Here is a 14,580-nt window from a genome sequence, read left to right as displayed (position 1 = left end):
TATTTACTTATTAGGCTCTAATAAACATTTTGAGACCCGTTAGAACTTTTTGCAATGTGAATTGCACATTTGGCACCATATAGTTCACAAGGCACTTTTTAGGACCTATATAACTAATGTATAGTGCAAATGTTTTAGTTAAGTTCTTTTAACGATAACAGACAAACCTTTCATTGGTTAACTGTTATACTTTTATTATTTACTTATTAGACTCTAATAAACATTTTGAGACCCGTTAGAACTTTTTGCAATGTGAATTGCACATTTTGCACCATATAGTTCACAAGGTACTTTTTAGGACCTATATAACTAATGTATAGTGCAAATTTTTTAGTTAAGTTCTTTTAACGATAACAGACAAACCTTTCATTGGTTAACTGTTATACTTTTATTATTTACTTATTAGACTCTAATAAACATTTTGAGACCAGTTAGAACTTTTTGCAATGTGAATTGCACATTTGGCACCATATTGTTCGCAAGGTATTTTTTAGGACCTATATAACTAATGTATAGTGCAAATTTTTTAGTTAAGTTCTTTTAACGATAACAGACAAACCTTTCATTGGTTAACTGTTATACTTTTATTATTTACTTATTAGCCTCTAATAAACATTTTCAGACCCTTTAGAACTTTTAGCAATGTGAATTGCACATTTGGCACCATATAGTTCACAAGGCACTTTTTAGGACCTATATAACTAATGTATAGTGCAATTTTTTTAGTTAAGTTCTTTTAACGATAACAGACAAACCTTTCATTGGTTAACTGTTATACTTTTATTATTTACTTATTAGACTCTAATAAACATTTTGAGACCCGTTAGAACTTTTTGCAATGTGAATTGCACATTTGGCACCATATAGTTCACAAAGCACTTTTTAGGACCTATATAACTAATGTATAGTGCAAATTTTTTAGTTAAGTTCTTTTAACGATAACAGACAAACCTTTTATTGGTTAACTGTTATACTTTTATTATTTACTTATTAAACTGTAATAAACATTTTGAAACCCGTTAGAACTTTTTGCAATGTGAATTGCACATTTGGCACCATATAGTTCACAAGGCACTTTTTAGGACCTATATAACTAGTGTATAGTGCAAATTTTTTAGTTAAGTTCTTTTAACGATAACAGACAAACCTTTCATTGGTTAACTGTTATACTTTTATTATTTACTTATTAGACTCTAATAAACATTTTGAGACCCGTTAGAACTTTTTGCAATGTGAATTGCACATTTGGCACCATATTTTTCACAAGGCACTTTTTAGGACCTATATAACTAATGTATAGTGCAAATTTTTCAGTTAAGTTCTTCTAACAATAACAGAAAAATCTTTCATTGGTTAACTGTTATACTTTTATTATTTACTTATTAGACTCTAATAAACATTTTGAGACCAGTTAGAACTTTTTGCAATGTGAATTGCACATTTGGCACCATATTGTTCACAAAGTACTTTTTAGGACCTATATAACTAATGTATAGTGCAAATTTTTTAGTTAAGTTCTTTTAACGATAACAGACAAACCTTTCATTGGTTAACTGTTATACTTTTATTATTTACTTATTAGACTGTAATAAACATTTTGAGACCAGTTAGAACTTTTTGCAATGTGAATTGCACATTTGGCACCATATAGTTCACAAGGTACTTTTTAGGACCTATATAACTAATGTATAGTGCAAATTTTTTAGTTAAGTTCTTTTAACGATAACAGACAAACCTTTCATTGGTTAACTGTTATACTTTTATTATTTACTTATTAGGCTCTAATAAACATTTTGAGACCAGTTAGAACTTTTTGCAATGTGAATTGCACATTTGGCACCATATAGTTCACAAGGTACTTTTTAGGACCTATATAACTAATGTATAGTGCAAATTTTTTAGTTAAGTTCTTTTAACGATAACAGACAAACCTTTTATTGGTTAACTGTTATACTTTTATTATTTACTTATTAGACTCTAATAAACATTTTGAGACCAGTTAGAACTTTTTGCAATGTGAATTGCACATTTGGCACCATATTGTTCACAAGGTATTTTTTAGGACCTATATAACTAATGTATAGTGCAAATTTTTTAGTTAAGTTCTTTTAACGATAACAGACAAACCTTTCATTGGTTAACTGTTATACTTTTATTATTTACTTATTAGACTCTAATAAACATTTTGAGACCAGTTAGAACTTTTTGCAATGTGAATTGCACATTTGGCACCATATTGTTCACAAGGCACTTTTTAGGACCTATATAACTAATGTATAGTGCAAATATTTTAGTTAAGTTCTTTTAACGATAACAGACAAACCTTTTATTGGTTAACTGTTATACTTTTATTATTTACTTATTAGACTCTAATAAACATTTTGAGACCAGTTAGAACTTTTTGCAATGTGAATTGCACATTTGGCACCATATTGTTCACAAGGCACTTTTTAGGACCTATATAACTAATGTATAGTGCAAATATTTTAGTTAAGTTCTTTTAACGATAACAGACAAACCTTGTATTGGTTAACTGTTATACTTTTATTATTTACTTATTAGACTCTAATAAACATTTTGAGACCAGTTAGAACTTTTTGCAATGTGAATTGCACATTTGGTACCATATTGTTCACAAGGCACTTTTTAAGACCTATATAACTAATGTATACTGCAAATTTTTTAGTTAAGTTCTTTTAACGATAACAGACAAACCTTTCATTGGTTAACTGTTATACTTTTATTATTTACTTATTAGACTCTAATAAACATTTTGAGACCAGTTAGAACTTTTTGCAATGTGAATTGCACATTTGGCACCATATTGTTCACAAGGTATTTTTTAGGACCTATATAACTAATGTATAGTGCAAATTTTTTAGTTAAGTTCTTTTAACGATAACAGACAAACCTTTCATTGGTTAACTGTTATACTTTTATTATTTACTTATTAGACTCTAATAAACATTTTGAGACCAGTTAGAACTTTTTGCAATGTGAATTGCACATTTGGCACCATATTGTTCACAAGGTACTTTTTAGGACCTATATAACTAATGTATAGTGCAAATTTTTTAGTTAAGTTCTTTTAACGATAACAGACAAACCTTTCATTGGTTAACTGTTATACTTTTATTATTTACTTATTAAACAAACTGTAATGAACATTTTGAAACCCGTTAGAACTTTTTGCAATGTGAATTGCACATTTGGCACCATATAGTTCACAAGGCACTTTTTAGGACCTATATAACTAGTGTATAGTGCAAATGTTTTAGTTAAGTTCTTTTAACGATAACAGACAAACCTTTCATTGGTTAACTGTTATACTTTTATTATTTACTTATTAGACTCTAATAAACATTTTGAGACCAGTTAGAACTTTTTGCAATGTGAATTGCACATTTGGCACCATATTGTTCACAAGGTATTTTTTAGGACCTATATAACTAATGTATAGTGCAAATTTTTTAGTTAAGTTCTTTTAACGATAACAGACAAACCTTTCATTGGTTAACTGTTATACTTTTATTATTTACTTATTAGACTCTAATAAACATTTTGAGACCAGTTAGAACTTTTTGCAATGTGAATTGCACATTTGGCACCATATTGTTCACAAGGCACTTTTTAGGACCTATATAACTAATGTATAGTGCAAATTTTTTAGTTAAGTTCTTTTAACGATAACAGACAAACCTTTCATTGGTTAACTGTTATACTTTTATTATTTACTTATTAGGTTGTAATAAACATTTTGAGACCAGTTAGAACTTTTTGCAATGTGAATTGCACATTTGGCACCATATTGTTCACAAGGTACTTTTTAGGACCTATATAACTAATGTATAGTGCAAATTTTTTAGTTAAGTTCTTTTAACGATAACAGACAAACCTTTCATTGGTTAACTGTTATACTTTTATTATTTACTTATTAAACAAACTGTAATAAACATTTTGAAACCCGTTAGAACTTTTTGCAATGTGAATTGCACATTTGGCACCATATAGTTCACAAGGCACTTTTTAGGACCTATATAACTAGTGTATAGTGCAAATGTTTTAGTTAAGTTCTTTTAACGATAACAGACAAACCTTTCATTGGTTAACTGTTATACTTTTATTATTTACTTATTAGACTGTAATAAACATTTTGAGACCAGTTAGAACTTTTTGCAATGTGAATTGCACATTTGGCACCATATTGTTCACAAGGTACTTTTTAGGACCTATATAACTAATGTATAGTACAAATTTTTTAGTTAAGTTTCTTTAACGATAACAGACAAACCTTTCATTGGTTAACTGTTATACTTTTATTATTTACTTATTAGGCTCTAATAAACATTTTGAGACCCGTTAGAACTTTTTGCAATGTGAATTGCACATTTGGCACCATATTGTTCACAAGGTATTTTTTAGGACCTATGTAACTAATGTATAGTGCAAATTTTTTAGTTAAGTTCTTTTAACGATAACAGACAAACCTTTCATTGGTTAACTGTTATACTTTTATTATTTACTTATTAGACACTAATAAACATTTTGAGACCAGTTAGAACTTTTTGCCATGTGAATTGCACATTTGGCACCATATTTTTCACAAGGCACTTTTTAGGACCTATATAACTAATGTATAGTGCAAATTTTTCAGTTAAGTTCTTCTAACAATAACAGACAAATCTTTCATTGGTTAACTGTTATACTTTTATTATTTACTTATTAGACTCTAATAAACATTTTGAGACCAGTTAGAACTTTTTGCAATGTGAATTGCACATTTGGCACCATATTGTTCACAAAGTACTTTTTAGGACCTATATAACTAATGTATAGTGCAAATTTTTTAGTTAAGTTCTTTTAACGATAACAGACAAACCTTTCATTGGTTAACTGTTATACTTTTATTATTTACTTATTAGACTCTAATAAACATTTTGAGACCAGTTAGAACTTTTTGCAATGTGAATTGCACATTTGGCACCATATAGTTCACAAGGTACTTTTTAGGACCTATATAACTAATGTATAGTGCAAATTTTTTAGTTAAGTTCTTTTAACGATAACAGACAAACCTTTCATTGGTTAACTGTTATACTTTTATTATTTACTTATTAGGCTCTAATAAACATTTTGAGACCAGTTAGAACTTTTTGCAATGTGAATTGCACATTTGGCACCATATAGTTCACAAGGTACTTTTTAGGACCTATATAACTAATGTATAGTGCAAATTTTTTAGTTAAGTTCTTTTAACGATAACAGACAAACCTTTTATTGGTTAACTGTTATACTTTTATTATTTACTTATTAGACTCTAATAAACATTTTGAGACCAGTTAGAACTTTTTGCAATGTGAATTGCACATTTGGCACCATATTGTTCACAAGGTATTTTTTAGGACCTATATAACTAATGTATAGTGCAAATTTTTTAGTTAAGTTCTTTTAACGATAACAGACAAACCTTTCATTGGTTAACTGTTATACTTTTATTATTTACTTATTAGACTCTAATAAACATTTTGAGACCAGTTAGAACTTTTTGCAATGTGAATTGCACATTTGGCACCATATTGTTCACAAGGCACTTTTTAGGACCTATATAACTAATGTATAGTGCAAATATTTTAGTTAAGTTCTTTTAACGATAACAGACAAACCTTGTATTGGTTAACTGTTATACTTTTATTATTTACTTATTAGACTCTAATAAACATTTTGAGACCAGTTAGAACTTTTTGCAATGTGAATTGCACATTTGGTACCATATTGTTCACAAGGCACTTTTTAGGACCTATATAACTAATGTATACTGCAAATTTTTTAGTTAAGTTCTTTTAACGATAACAGACAAACCTTTCATTGGTTAACTGTTATACTTTTATTATTTACTTATTAGACTCTAATAAACATTTTGAGACCATTTAGAACTTTTTGCAATGTGAATTGCACATTTGGCACCATATTGTTCACAAGGCACTTTTTAGGACCTATATAACTAATGTATAGTGCAAATTTTTTAGTTAAGTTCTTTTAACGATAACAGACAAACCTTTCATTGGTTAACTGTTATACTTTTATTATTTACTTATTAGACTCTAATAAACATTTTGAGACCAGTTAGAACTTTTTGCAATGTGAATTGCACATTTGGCACCATATTGTTCACAAGGTACTTTTTAGGACCTATATAACTAATGTATAGTGCAAATTTTTTAGTTAAGTTCTTTTAACGATAACAGACAAACCTTTCATTGGTTAACTGTTATACTTTTATTATTTACTTATTAAACAAACTGTAATAAACATTTTGAAACCCGTTAGAACTTTTTGCAATGTGAATTGCACATTTGGCACCATATAGTTCACAAGGCACTTTTTAGGACCTATATACCTAGTGTATAGTGCAAATGTTTTAGTTAAGTTCTTTTAACGATAACAGACAAACCTTTCATTGGTTAACTGTTATACTTTTATTATTTACTTATTAGACTGTAATAAACATTTTGAGACCAGTTAGAACTTTTTGCAATGTGAATTGCACATTTGGCACCATATTTTTCACAAGGTACTTTTTAGGACCTATATAACTAATGTATAGTGCAAATTTTTCAGTTAAGTTCTTTTAACGATAACAGACAAATCTTTCATTGGTTAACTGTTATACTTTTATTATTTACTTATTAGACTCTAATAAACATTTTGAGACCAGTTAGAACTTTTTGCAATGTGATTTGCACATTTGGCACCATATTGTTCACAAGGTATTTTTTAGGACCTATATAACTAATATATAGTGCAAATTTTTCAGTTAAGTTCTTCTAACAATAACAGACAAACCTTTCATTGGTTAACTGTTATACTTTTATTATTTACTTATTAGACTCTAATAAACATTTTGAGACCAGTTAGAACTTTTTGCAATGTGAATTGCACATTTGGCACCATATTGTTCACAAGGCACTTTTTAGGACCTATATAACTAATGTATAGTGCAAATATTTTAGTTAAGTTCTTTTAACGATAACAGACAAACCTTTTATTGGTTAACTGTTATACTTTTATTATTTACTTATTAGACTCTAATAAACATTTTGAGACCAGTTAGAACTTTTTGCAATGTGAATTGCACATTTGGTACCATATTGTTCACAAGGCACTTTTTAGGACCTATATAACTAATATATAGTGCAAATTTTTTAGTTAAGTTCTTTTAACGATAACAGACAAACCTTTCATTGGTTAACTGTTATACTTTTATTATTTACTTATTAGACTCTAATAAACATTTTGAGACCAGTTAGAACTTTTTGCAATGTGAATTGCACATTTGGCACCATATTGTTCACAAGGCACTTTTTAGGACCTATATAACTAATGTATAGTGCAAATTTTTTAGTTAAGTTCTTTTAACGATAACAGACAAACCTTTCATTGGTTAACTGTTATACTTTTATTATTTACTTATTAGACTGTAATAAACATTTTGAGACCAGTTAGAACTTTTTGCAATGTGAATTGCACATTTGGCACCATATTGTTCACAAGGCACTTTTTAGGACCTATATAACTAATGTATAGTGCAAATTTTTTAGTTAAGTTCTTTTAACGATAACAGACAAACCTTTCATTGGTTAACTGTTATACTTTTATTATTTACTTATTAAACAAACTGTAATAAACATTTTGAAACCCGTTAGAACTTTTTGCAATGTGAATTGCACATTTGGCACCATATAGTTCACAAGGTACTTTTTAGGACCTATATAACTAGTGTATAGTGCAAATGTTTTAGTTAAGTTCTTTTAACGATAACAGACAAACCTTTCATTGGTTAACTGTTATACTTTTATTATTTACTTATTAGACTGTAATAAACATTTTGAGACCAGTTAGAACTTTTTGCAATGTGAATTGCACATTTGGCACCATATTTTTCACAAGGCACTTTTTAGGACCTATATAACTAATGTATAGTGCAAATTTTTCAGTTAAGTTCTTTTAACGATAACAGACAAATCTTTCATTGGTTAACTGTTATACTTTTATTATTTACTTATTAGACTCTAATAAACATTTTGAGACCAGTTAGAATTTTTGCAATGTGATTTGCACATTTGGCACCATATTGTTCACAAGGTATTTTTTAGGACCTATATATCTAATGTATAGTGCAAATTTTTCAGTTAAGTTCTTCTAACAATAACAGACAAACCTTTCATTGGTTAACTGTTATACTTTTATTATTTACTTATTAGACTCTAATAAACAATTTGAGACCCGTTAGAACTTTTTGCAATGTGAATTGCACATTTGGCACCATATAGTTCACAAGGTACTTTTTAGGACCTATATAACTAATGTATAGTGCAAATTTTTTAGTTAAGTTCTTTTAACGATAACAGACAAACCTTTCATTGGTTAACTGTTATACTTTTATTATTTACTTATTAGACTCTAATAAACATTTTGAGACCAGTTAGAACTTTTTGCAATGTGAATTGCACATTTGGCACCATATTGTTCACAAGGTATTTTTTAGGACCTATGTAACTAATGTATAGTGCAAACTTTTTAGTTAAGTTCTTTTAACGATAACAGACAAACCTTTCATTGGTTAACTGTTATACTTTTATTATTTACTTATTACACTCTAATAAACATTTTGAGACCCGTTAGAACTTTTTGCCATGTGAATTGCACATTTGGCACCATATAGTTCACAAGGCACTTTTTAGGACCTATATAACTAATGTATAGTGCAAATTTTTCAGTTAAGTTCTTTTAACGATAACAGACAAATCTTTCATTGGTTAACTGTTATACTTTTATTATTTACTTATTAGACTCTAATAAACATTTTGAGACCAGTTAGAACTTTTTGCAATGTGAATTGCACATTTGGCACCATATTGTTCACAAGGTATTTTTTAGGACCTATATAACTAAAGTATAGTGCAATTTTTTCAGTTAAGTTCTTCTAACAATAACAGACAAACCTTTCATTGGTTAACTGTTATACTTTTATTATTTACTTATTAGACTCTAATAAACATTTTGAGACCAGTTAGAACTTTTTGCAATGTGAATTGCACATTTGGCACCATATTGTTCACAAGGCACTTTTTAGGACCTATATAACTAATGTATAGTGCAAATTTTTTAGTTAAGTTCTTTTAACGATAACAGACAAACCTTTCATTGGTTAACTGTTATACTTTTATTATTTACTTATTAGACTCTAATAAACATTTTGAGACGAGTTAGAACTTTTTTCCATGTGAATTGCACATTTGGCACCATATTGTTGACAAGGTACTTTTTAGGACCTATATAACTAATGTATAGTGCAAATTTTTTAGTTAAGTTCTTTTAACGATAACAGACAAACCTTTCATTGGTTAACTGTTATACTTTTATTATTTACTTATTAGGCTCTAATAAACATTTTGAGACCCGTTAGAACTTTTTGCAATGTGAATTGCACATTTGGCACCATATAGTTCACAAGGCACTTTTTAGGACCTATATAACTAATGTATAGTGCAAATGTTTTAGTTAAGTTCTTTTAACGATAACAGACAAACCTTTCATTGGTTAACTGTTATACTTTTATTATTTACTTATTAGACTCTAATAAACATTTTGAGACCCGTTAGAACTTTTTGCAATGTGAATTGCACATTTTGCACCATATAGTTCACAAGGTACTTTTTAGGACCTATATAACTAATGTATAGTGCAAATTTTTTAGTTAAGTTCTTTTAACGATAACAGACAAACCTTTCATTGGTTAACTGTTATACTTTTATTATTTACTTATTAGACTCTAATAAACATTTTGAGACCAGTTAGAACTTTTTGCAATGTGAATTGCACATTTGGCACCATATTGTTCGCAAGGTATTTTTTAGGACCTATATAACTAATGTATAGTGCAAATTTTTTAGTTAAGTTCTTTTAACGATAACAGACAAACCTTTCATTGGTTAACTGTTATACTTTTATTATTTACTTATTAGCCTCTAATAAACATTTTCAGACCCTTTAGAACTTTTAGCAATGTGAATTGCACATTTGGCACCATATAGTTCACAAGGCACTTTTTAGGACCTATATAACTAATGTATAGTGCAATTTTTTTAGTTAAGTTCTTTTAACGATAACAGACAAACCTTTCATTGGTTAACTGTTATACTTTTATTATTTACTTATTAGACTCTAATAAACATTTTGAGACCCGTTAGAACTTTTTGCAATGTGAATTGCACATTTGGCACCATATAGTTCACAAAGCACTTTTTAGGACCTATATAACTAATGTATAGTGCAAATTTTTTAGTTAAGTTCTTTTAACGATAACAGACAAACCTTTTATTGGTTAACTGTTATACTTTTATTATTTACTTATTAAACTGTAATAAACATTTTGAAACCCGTTAGAACTTTTTGCAATGTGAATTGCACATTTGGCACCATATAGTTCACAAGGCACTTTTTAGGACCTATATAACTAGTGTATAGTGCAAATTTTTTAGTTAAGTTCTTTTAACGATAACAGACAAACCTTTCATTGGTTAACTGTTATACTTTTATTATTTACTTATTAGACTCTAATAAACATTTTGAGACCCGTTAGAACTTTTTGCAATGTGAATTGCACATTTGGCACCATATAGTTCACAAGGTACTTTTTGGGACCTATATAACTAATGTATAGTGCAAATTTTTTAGTTAAGTTCTTTTAACGATAACAGACAAACCTTTCATTGGTTAACTGTTATACTTTTATTATTTACTTATTAGACTGTAATAAACATTTTGAGACCAGTTAGAACTTTTTGCAATGTGAATTGCACATTTGGCACCATATTGTTCACAAGGTACTTTTTAGGACCTATATAACTAATGTATAGTACAAATTTTTTAGTTAAGTTTCTTTAACGATAACAGACAAACCTTTCATTGGTTAACTGTTATACTTTTATTATTTACTTATTAGGCTCTAATAAACATTTTGAGACCCGTTAGAACTTTTTGCAATGTGAATTGCACATTTGGCACCATATTGTTCACAAGGTATTTTTTAGGACCTATGTAACTAATGTATAGTGCAAATTTTTTAGTTAAGTTCTTTTAACGATAACAGACAAACCTTTCATTGGTTAACTGTTATACTTTTATTATTTACTTATTAGACTCTAATAAACATTTTGAGACCAGTTAGAACTTTTTGCCATGTGAATTGCACATTTGGCACCATATTTTTCACAAGGCACTTTTTAGGACCTATATAACTAATGTATAGTGCAAATTTTTCAGTTAAGTTCTTCTAACAATAACAGAAAAATCTTTCATTGGTTAACTGTTATACTTTTATTATTTACTTATTAGACTCTAATAAACATTTTGAGACCAGTTAGAACTTTTTGCAATGTGAATTGCACATTTGGCACCATATTGTTCACAAAGTACTTTTTAGGACCTATATAACTAATGTATAGTGCAAATTTTTTAGTTAAGTTCTTTTAACGATAACAGACAAACCTTTCATTGGTTAACTGTTATACTTTTATTATTTACTTATTAGACTGTAATAAACATTTTGAGACCAGTTAGAACTTTTTGCAATGTGAATTGCACATTTGGCACCATATAGTTCACAAGGTACTTTTTAGGACCTATATAACTAATGTATAGTGCAAATTTTTTAGTTAAGTTCTTTTAACGATAACAGACAAACCTTTCATTGGTTAACTGTTATACTTTTATTATTTACTTATTAGGCTCTAATAAACATTTTGAGACCAGTTAGAACTTTTTGCAATGTGAATTGCACATTTGGCACCATATAGTTCACAAGGTACTTTTTAGGACCTATATAACTAATGTATAGTGCAAATTTTTTAGTTAAGTTCTTTTAACGATAACAGACAAACCTTTTATTGGTTAACTGTTATACTTTTATTATTTACTTATTAGACTCTAATAAACATTTTGAGACCAGTTAGAACTTTTTGCAATGTGAATTGCACATTTGGCACCATATTGTTCACAAGGTATTTTTTAGGACCTATATAACTAATGTATAGTGCAAATTTTTTAGTTAAGTTCTTTTAACGATAACAGACAAACCTTTCATTGGTTAACTGTTATACTTTTATTATTTACTTATTAGACTCTAATAAACATTTTGAGACCAGTTAGAACTTTTTGCAATGTGAATTGCACATTTGGCACCATATTGTTCACAAGGCACTTTTTAGGACCTATATAACTAATGTATAGTGCAAATATTTTAGTTAAGTTCTTTTAACGATAACAGACAAACCTTTTATTGGTTAACTGTTATACTTTTATTATTTACTTATTAGACTCTAATAAACATTTTGAGACCAGTTAGAACTTTTTGCAATGTGAATTGCACATTTGGCACCATATTGTTCACAAGGCACTTTTTAGGACCTATATAACTAATGTATAGTGCAAATATTTTAGTTAAGTTCTTTTAACGATAACAGACAAACCTTGTATTGGTTAACTGTTATACTTTTATTATTTACTTATTAGACTCTAATAAACATTTTGAGACCAGTTAGAACTTTTTGCAATGTGAATTGCACATTTGGTACCATATTGTTCACAAGGCACTTTTTAAGACCTATATAACTAATGTATACTGCAAATTTTTTAGTTAAGTTCTTTTAACGATAACAGACAAACCTTTCATTGGTTAACTGTTATACTTTTATTATTTACTTATTAGACTCTAATAAACATTTTGAGACCAGTTAGAACTTTTTGCAATGTGAATTGCACATTTGGCACCATATTGTTCACAAGGTATTTTTTAGGACCTATATAACTAATGTATAGTGCAAATTTTTTAGTTAAGTTCTTTTAACGATAACAGACAAACCTTTCATTGGTTAACTGTTATACTTTTATTATTTACTTATTAGACTCTAATAAACATTTTGAGACCAGTTAGAACTTTTTGCAATGTGAATTGCACATTTGGCACCATATTGTTCACAAGGTACTTTTTAGGACCTATATAACTAATGTATAGTGCAAATTTTTTAGTTAAGTTCTTTTAACGATAACAGACAAACCTTTCATTGGTTAACTGTTATACTTTTATTATTTACTTATTAAACAAACTGTAATGAACATTTTGAAACCCGTTAGAACTTTTTGCAATGTGAATTGCACATTTGGCACCATATAGTTCACAAGGCACTTTTTAGGACCTATATAACTAGTGTATAGTGCAAATGTTTTAGTTAAGTTCTTTTAACGATAACAGACAAACCTTTCATTGGTTAACTGTTATACTTTTATTATTTACTTATTAGACTCTAATAAACATTTTGAGACCAGTTAGAACTTTTTGCAATGTGAATTGCACATTTGGCACCATATTGTTCACAAGGTATTTTTTAGGACCTATATAACTAATGTATAGTGCAAATTTTTTAGTTAAGTTCTTTTAACGATAACAGACAAACCTTTCATTGGTTAACTGTTATACTTTTATTATTTACTTATTAGACTCTAATAAACATTTTGAGACCAGTTAGAACTTTTTGCAATGTGAATTGCACATTTGGCACCATATTGTTCACAAGGCACTTTTTAGGACCTATATAACTAATGTATAGTGCAAATTTTTTAGTTAAGTTCTTTTAACGATAACAGACAAACCTTTCATTGGTTAACTGTTATACTTTTATTATTTACTTATTAGACTCTAATAAACATTTTGAGACCAGTTAGAACTTTTTGCAATGTGAATTGCACATTTGGCACCATATTGTTCACAAGGTATTTTTTAGGACCTATGTAACTAATGTATAGTGCAAATTTTTTAGTTAAGTTCTTTTAACGATAACAGACAAACCTTTCATTGGTTAACTGTTATACTTTTATTATTTACTTATTACACTCTAATAAACATTTTGAGACCCGTTAGAACTTTTTGCCATGTGAATTGCACATTTGGCACCATATAGTTCACAAGGCACTTTTTAGGACCTATATAACTAATGTATAGTGCAAATTTTTCAGTTAAGTTCTTTTAACGATAACAGACAAATCTTTCATTGGTTAACTGTTATACTTTTATTATTTACTTATTAGACTCTAATAAACATTTTGAGACCCGTTAGAACTTTTTGCAATGTGAATTGCACATTTGGCACCATATTGTTCACAAGGTATTTTTTAGGACCTATATAACTAATGTATAGTGCAAATTTTTCAGTTAAGTTCTTCTAACAATAACAGACAAACCTTTCATTGGTTAACTGTTATACTTTTATTATTTACTTATTAGACTCTAATAAACATTTTGAGACCAGTTAGAACTTTTTGCAATGTGAATTGCACATTTGGCACCATATTGTTCACAAGGCACTTTTTAGGACCTATATAACTAATGTATAGTGCAAATTTTTTAGTTAAGTTCTTTTAACGATAACAGACAAACCTTTCATTGGTTAACTGTTATACTTTTATTATTTACTTATTAGACTCTAATAAACATTTTGAGACCAGTTAGAACTTTTTGCAATG

Source organism: Clavelina lepadiformis, chromosome 1 (assembly GCF_947623445.1).
Source record: "Clavelina lepadiformis chromosome 1, kaClaLepa1.1, whole genome shotgun sequence".
In the NCBI taxonomy this organism is placed as follows: domain Eukaryota; kingdom Metazoa; phylum Chordata; class Ascidiacea; order Aplousobranchia; family Clavelinidae; genus Clavelina; species Clavelina lepadiformis.
The sequence above is the reverse complement of the archived record's forward strand: the minus strand, read 5'-3'. Positions refer to the sequence as shown.